This window comes from Camelus dromedarius, chromosome 3, assembly GCF_036321535.1.
Source record: "Camelus dromedarius isolate mCamDro1 chromosome 3, mCamDro1.pat, whole genome shotgun sequence".
NCBI classification, from domain to species: Eukaryota; Metazoa; Chordata; class Mammalia; order Artiodactyla; family Camelidae; genus Camelus; species Camelus dromedarius.
The window spans coordinates 37,173,489-37,181,398 of NC_087438.1; the positions used below are offsets into that span (position 1 = coordinate 37,173,489).

Sequence of the window (7,910 nt, forward strand, 5' to 3'; positions counted from 1 at the left end):
GCTCTTGGCTGCCCTCTTCTGGGATCAGGTCCCTCAGCCACTTATTATTGACCAGCAACCCCTAATGTCCCAGCTTCCCTTTAAACTGGACAGGTCAGGTAATCACAGCTGTATATTAGGGCTATCTTCTACCTTTGACATAGGATCTTAGCAAAGTTATTTTAAATATATATATAGTATACACATCTGTATCTGTTTTTTCATATCTTAAATGTTGTAGCTATTTTACAAACAAGGAAGATTTTGTTGAAGAAAATATAAAGGAAATGCTAAGGCCTCTTAAATAATAAACTATTCAGTGAATTCAATAAAAACAGATAATATTATCCGGTACTATCTGTTAAGTTATCTCTTCTACAAATGTCACATGTAGGCTGCACATCATAACCATCTGTAAATATCTCAGATTTTTTAAATAAAATAATGACTCCCATTATTCTGGGATGGCTAATTTTTTAAGATTACATTGAAATATGAAGAGCAGGGGAATAAGTTCAATGTTCCTAAAGTTCCCAGTTCCTGGTTGGTCCCATAAATTATCTAAGAACACATGAAGAATATACATTTCCTCTACACACACACACTCTTTTTCTTTGTGATAGTACTAAGATACTACCAAATTGCTGAGGACCTTCTCAGACTTTCAGTTCCTTCTCTTCTTTAGCTAATACCATAGTTTGTTCCTAAATTAACAGCTCTCTTCTCAATTATATGGGAACAATTATGAGGCTGGGAAAGCAAGGAGGCAAAACAGAAAAAGGAAGAAGCAAAAGAAAAGAGAGTTCTCATACATTGCTGGTGAGAGTGTAAAATTGTATAACTACTTTGGCAAACTCTGTGGCAACTTCTACTCAAGTAAAATATCTGCCACTGTATGACTCAGCATTTTCACTCTTAAGTATTTACCCAAGAGAAAAGAAAACAAATGTTCACATAAAGACTTACACATGAATGTTTAGAGCAGCTTAATTGATAATAGCACCAACCTAGAAATAACACAAATGTCCATTAACACTGGAATAGATAAACTCTACCTGCAACAGCCTGGATGAATCTCAAAAAACATTATGCAGAGCAGACACAAAAGAATATACACTGTTTGATTCCTTTTTTTTTTTTTTAAATAAAGTTATAGAAAAGACAAGGAGGCAGAACTATTTTAGAGTACTAGAAATCAGAAGAGTGGCAAACTTTGGTGAGTGATTGGTGGTTACTGACTGAGAATGGGCACAAGAGAACTATCTGGGGTGATGGAAATATTCCATATCATGCCCAGGCAGTGGTTACATAGGTGTATACATAGGTAAAAAGTCAGCGAGCTGGACACTTAAGACCTGTGCATTTTACTAAATGGTAATTATAATTGTAAACTAAAGAGACAGAACAGATAAAGAAGAGAAAATTAGAAAATCAAACTGATAGATAGGGCCATAGAAGAGACCTGCCAGTTAGAAAACGTCTAAGTTCCCCACCCATAATGCTATTGCATAATCCATGCCATTTAGAAATTAAATAATTTAAGAAAATTGATTTTAATTCCAAATGATGTCCCCAAATATTGCAGTAGTTTCCCAGGCTCTGCCTTTTGCTCAGGACATGATAAACATCCTGAGAAGCTGCATTTGGGCCCTGGAACCAGAATAGGCTTCATAGACTTACAACATACCCAATAGCACAAGACTCCGAGCTCAGAAATGCTCCACACTAGGTTTAATGCTCTGCTGTGCAGTCTTCAAATTCTTAATAATTCTATCTTTGAACTGTGTTTTGCAAGTGAAGTTTGTTGGCACAATGAAGCCACACAGCAACAGAGGAGACATGCACAATATATGTGTCTGCTCCTTACTGCTGTTCCAGTTGCACATACTATTCATGACACCCACAGGCACAGAATTTCTGTGGATTCACAAGTGGTGGGGGGACAGCTCTATAGACTCCAAGCAAGTGCAAGGCAGCATATTGATTGCATCTATGGCCGAGTAACCAGCAAGGCCATCGCAGCCCCCAGAGGCCATGTTATCTGCTTGAACCAGAATTTGTCTCCAAAACAGAAAGAAAAAAAAAAAAAAGGCAGTGGTGTTCTAACAAATAAGAATCACCAAGGAACCTTATCACACCCTTTCTTACCTATGTTAATCCCTTGTATTAGCCAAGTGAGAATGATGACATGAAAGGGAAATATAGGTAACTCATTTTTTGCTTTTTGCTTTCCTTTTTAGTCATTCCTTAGCCATTGGAAAGCTGAAGGTAGACCATGTTGGTAGAATGTATGTATATGAAAAAGTGAAATAATTGTGCAGCCATCACCCCTATCTAGTTCTAAGACATTTCTTTCACTCCAAAAGAACCCCTGTACCCAGAGGAGCAGTCATTTGAAACTCTTATCTACATTTGCTCTCTAATTTCTTTAATTTTGGCGGTGGACTGGGCGGTAATTAGGTTTACTTATTTATTTTTAGAGGAGGTACTGGGGATTGAACCCAGGATGTTGTGTATGCTAAGCATACACTCTACCACTTGAGCTATACCCTACCCACCTCTAATTTCTGTTTGGAAATGAATAAAAGAATCTGGTGGGTTTTTTTTTTTTAATTAATTAATTAATTTTTTATTTTTCATTTAAAAATATGGAATACTTCACGAATTTGTGCGTCACCCTTGTGCAAGGGCCACGCTAATCTCTATATTATTCCAGTTTCAGTATATGTGCTGCCGAGGCGAGCACAAGAATCTGGGTTTTAATTACATATTTTTAAAAAAAGAAGTAAAATAAAAACAGTTGAGTTAGTTTTGTTCAGTGTTTCACTGTCTGGTAAGAAAAAAAAACATGCAAATACAGACCATGAAATATGAATTGTGTGATTTTGGTGATTCTGCATGCAAGTAAATGCTCTTATATTTGCATTTAAAACTAACATTGCATCTACATAAATGAATGGTAAAATTCATGCCAATAATTTATTTTAATTTTTCTTTACTTAGAACAATAAAACACCGTGATGAGTCAGGAGAGACTGAAGAAAAGAAAATCTTTATATTTTGGCACATTGAAGGGCACTTATTTTTGCTTTTTGATCAAGGGGTCCCACCATTTCTTTTTGCACTGGGCCTCTCAAATTATGTAGTCTGTGTGGCCTGGAGCTGAGGCTCTCAAACAAGATGTGTATTGGGTAAAGATGGCAACAATGAGAAAAATGGGGAGATGGGGTGGGGTGGCACCTAGGGGCCCCTCTTAACCTCACAGACTCTGCCTCAACTGCAGGAGGAATTCATCCTGACGCAAGAGGGTTAGAGAACACAAGCAGGGGTGGGGAAGACTGGTAATAGTCAGAGAACAGTTTGATTTTGAGAGTAGTATTGTGTGTTCTTTCTTCCTGTGTCATCTTCTAAGATGATGACGTTGACGGGATATTGTGAGAAACTAACAGAACACTTCAGAGAAAAGTCTACAAGAGGACTGTTATGAGTGGCAGGAGGCATGGTCTAAGGCTTGAGCTCTAACACCACTGTCAACACAGGTGGTGCATGGGGCTGGTGGATCTTTTTCCTTCCCAGAGTGGGATGCTGCTTATGAGGTCTCCAGGGTGTGGATGAGAGGAATAACTTTAGTATGGAGGCAACAACAGAGTCCGAGATCAGCTCATTTAACTGGGAGCCCAAAGGTCAACAAAAGCTGAGGGATCCCAGCTATACAAACCTGGAGATGAACTCTAATAGGTACTGAGGAGGTTTTAAAACATGGTCCCAAATGCTTTGGCACTTTTCCTATTGAGAGGTATGATTCATGTCCCCACCCCTGAATCTGGGCTCTGGATTGCTCAACCAATGGGATATGGCAGAGATGATGCTATAACAGTTTCCAGCCCCTGGCAGACTCCACTTCCTGTCTCTTTGAGATGCTGGCCCTTGGAACCTGTCAACTGAAATAAATGCGCGGCCTAAAAGTTGAGAGTTATGTTTTATTTGGCGAGAGAACTCGAGCCGGGATGACAGCCTCTCAGATCGCTCTGAGGGACTGCCCTGAAGAGGCAGGGGAGGAGCTAGGATATATAGGAGCTTTACAACAAATACCAGGTAGCTGGAACAATAAAAGATTGTTATCTAAAGAAAACCAGGCATCTCAATTAAAGAATTTAGTGCTTTTCTATGTATGGGAGGAAGCAAACATTTGGGCTCATTGAATTCATTCCTTTGACAAGCATCTAGCCATCTAGGGCCAGTATCTTGCCCTTTATTATTCTGAGTTCCCCTCAGAGTGCACCACTGTGAGTGGCTGCAGAGGCTGGGCTGCAGGCTTGGCTTCTGGCGGGGCAGCGGCAGCCTGCAGCCGCTGATGACTTGATGGTTTCAGCATTCTTTGTTTACTGATATGGTTTGCAGTATTTTTCATTCACAAACCCATCCATTATGCTATAAGAAAGTTGAAGCAGCTTGTGGAGAGGCATACGTGGGAAGGAACCATGTCCCCCAGTTGTCATCCCTAGCTGAATCTCAGCATCAGTCAGCACCAACCAACCAGCCATGAGGATGAGCCATCTTGGAAGTGAATCTTTCAGCTTCTAGATGACCTGTTCTAGTTGGCACTGCATGGAGCAGAGATGAGCCTTTGTTGAACCCTACTCAAACTGCAGACTTGTGAGCCAAATAGAGGACTGTCGTTGCTTATAACCACTGAGTTTTGGCATGGTTTTTAATGAGTCAGTAGATAACTGGTACATTCCTTGGGTTATACTGGGAGAAAGGTGGACATGATTTAGGACTGGGATTCTAACATTTTCACCTATGAGAGGTCTGTAGAGAATAGAGGTTAAGCATATAGACCCTGGAATTAGATTGTCTTGGTTAATATTCCCAGTTCCACTATCTACCAGTCGTGTGACTATAGGCAAGCCATTTATACCTTCTATACCTCAGTTTCTTCATCCATAAAATAGGACAATAATGACAATGATAACCCTACCACATTGTTGTCGAGGTTAAATGAGCACTTGAACAATATCTAGCACAAAGTAAGCTGTATACCATTATTTTCAGGAAAAAGGCATCTTCATCATCTTTTAAAATTATTCCTTACTGGTGATTTTACTCTCTGGAGTATCTGGGCTTGAGAAAATACTGTTTTACTTTTTACACATTTAGTACACTTCTCTCTTCAGATTTCACTATCAGTCTGCCTCTTTACATAATGTAATACAAGATAATGTTTTATTTTGTTTATGATTAGAAAAAAATGAGGAAAAAAGTCAGCAGCGCAAAGGTTATAGGGCTGGAGCTCACGCTGAAAGCCCACCCAGTGGATTTGAAGCTGTCAGGTAAGCACATCATCTCATGCCTCCATTCTGTAACAGCTACTAATTTAGTATTACTTTGTTAATGATAAATGTTATAAATGAGCTCTGGATTATGGGAACACAGGTATTAGTTATGTTTTTCTTTGCACTTTTCTGTACTTAACATCTCTCAAAAAATAAAAAAAAATACATATTTATTACTCAAAACCTGGAAAATACAGAATAGTAAAATAACTTACTCATAATTTGACCACCTGGAGGTTGCTTATCCATTTCTTAGTGAAGGGAAAATGGGTTAACCATCTAAGGGTTTTATGAAGATTAAAGAGGTGCCACCTGCAAGCAGAGGAAAGTACTGCACTTGAAAATAAATATCAGATCCTTCAGAATAAATCAGGAGCTATACAGGGGTACTTGACACAGATGCAGAAGGGTAAAATTTTAAGACAATCACAGTATTACAACACAATGGTAACAATTTATACAACACTTTTAATTCTATATGAACATGTTTCAGAACTTTGAAGTTCTAATTAGCAGAGCCATTTATTTCAGAAAATATCCACTCTCATAAAACAATTTTACTTTTCCTTTGGGTCTGTAAGTAGCAAAATGCTTTTTGCAAATTTGCTTCACCCAATTTATGAGTAATAAAGTTATGTCTACGGAAATTTCTGCAGGTTTGTCTACCTCCTCTGACCCAAGTGGACCTCTCGGGTGACCAAAATTATACTCCTGGTTCTTTCTAGATGGAAGCAAAGGCATGGAGTTTTCACCAGAAGGAAGGGGGTTTCGAATTGTGGTTTGGCCACGTAGCTTGAAGCAAAGGCAGCTGGAAGTTTTGCTTCTGCCACAGAAACCCCCAAAATGCAGAGGATGAGGAAAGAGGGTAATAGCTCAGTGGCAGAGTGCACGCTTAGCATGCAAGAGGGTCTTGGGTTCAATCCCCAGTATCTGCATTAAACAGACAAACAAACAAAAAACACAGAGGATGCCTGCCCTCCAGCCCCACTCAGTGCTAGCTCACAGCAACACTGTCCTGATAAGGGATCCTCTTGCCTGGCAGTAAAAACTTCCATTCAGCACTCCATCTTGGGTCTCTGTTATTTTCCTCCATGACGAGGTGCCAGGATGCACGCTGCTGTACAGACTTTCGGCAAGTGAGAGAAGCAAGAAAATGGAAGGATCATGTAACTTTACCTCAGTGAGGTAGGAACTGAGTTTTTCAGCTAGAGTGATAGACGGGTTAGAAGGCTTCAAGAAAGAAGTAAGGGTTGGGGATCATTCTGAGAGAAACAGGAGAAGCTGACCTGAGAAAAGACATAGATCGAGAACTGAAATTGGAAACTTGTAAATTTGTAATAGGGTCACTCAGCATGTTTCTGGGATTTTTCTACTGGAGAGTCCCTATAGAAAATATAGAGAATCCTCTGAAAATAAAATCACTACAAAGGAATGGTTAAGAACCTGAGAGACTTGGGGAGTTTTAGAGCATTTAAAATACAGTCAAGATTTGGCTTTATTAGATAATCAGATCTAGCAATGTCCTCAATTCATTAGCATTTCTAAGGGAAAAAAATACTACAAAGAAGTCTCTCTTTAGTCCAGGAATTCCCCTTAAGCTAGAAAGGTAGGAGGGAGGGGTAGGAGGGAGGCGTAGGCAGGAACTGAGAAGGCCTGAGGGAGGAGAGGATAACCTTCACAGACCTCCCAGGGCAACAGTACCCCAGGGCAGGATCATTCCCTGAGGGTGAGCTGGGAATTTCTGAGGGTATTTTTTTGATTGTTACAAAGATAGTATTTAACAAAAAGTTTCTTCTGTATAGCACAGGGAACTGTATTTAATATCTTGTAACTTCTCATAAAAAATATGAAAAGGAATATATGTATGTATATGTATGACTGAGACATTATGCTTTACACCAGAAATCGACACATTGTAAACTGACTATATTTCACTTTAAAAAACCAAAAACCAAAAAACAAAAAAAAGAAAAAAACAACGAATACAGCATTTAGTAAAGATAGATTTAATCAATGTAACTTCCTTTAAAAGATAAACACTAAATATTTCTTCCTTGGCTTTAATGTACATTGAATTTTCTAAGAATGAAACTAATGAATAAACTGAAGGGAAAATGTACCTCTTTTTATGGAGAACTTTACCAAGAAACATTCAGAACTTTCTAAATAATACCAGTAGTAGTATGTCAGCTAATGTCATTTAAATCAATATAATACACTTGTTTTCCTCTGCACTTGTACCTTTTGCAGTCAATAATAATACATATGGGAACAGTTAAGAGATGAACTGAAGCATATTAAAAGTTTTAAGAGTTTGAGCAAAAATTGATAAGAACTAGGCAGCGTCCAATCTAGCAGATAGAAAGGAGCTCTGAGAAGCTGGACAATGTGAAAGACTTTTAGCAGCAGAAGGGTGTGGGAACCAGGAAATTATAAAAGGCAAAAAAGTTGTTTGTTGTTGCAAAGTTACTTTCCTTCTGTGGATGGCAGTGGTCTACGAGGCAGATTACCTAACTAGTGCTGATCAGGTGATTCCTGACTGACTGGTTTAAGATTCCACTTCTGGGAAAGCAGAAACCATAAGTAAGTCTTGGT

General features: G+C 38.9%; 1 non-coding gene across 1 annotated transcript; it reads right to left on the bottom strand.

Moving 5' to 3' along the window:
* Positions 1-2,621: 2,621 nt before the first annotated feature.
* Positions 2,622-2,725, bottom strand: LOC116152428 (U6 spliceosomal RNA). The gene has a single exon (XR_004136059.1). It is a non-coding gene; the product is annotated as a U6 spliceosomal RNA (small nuclear RNA).
* Positions 2,726-7,910: the final 5,185 nt, after the last annotated feature.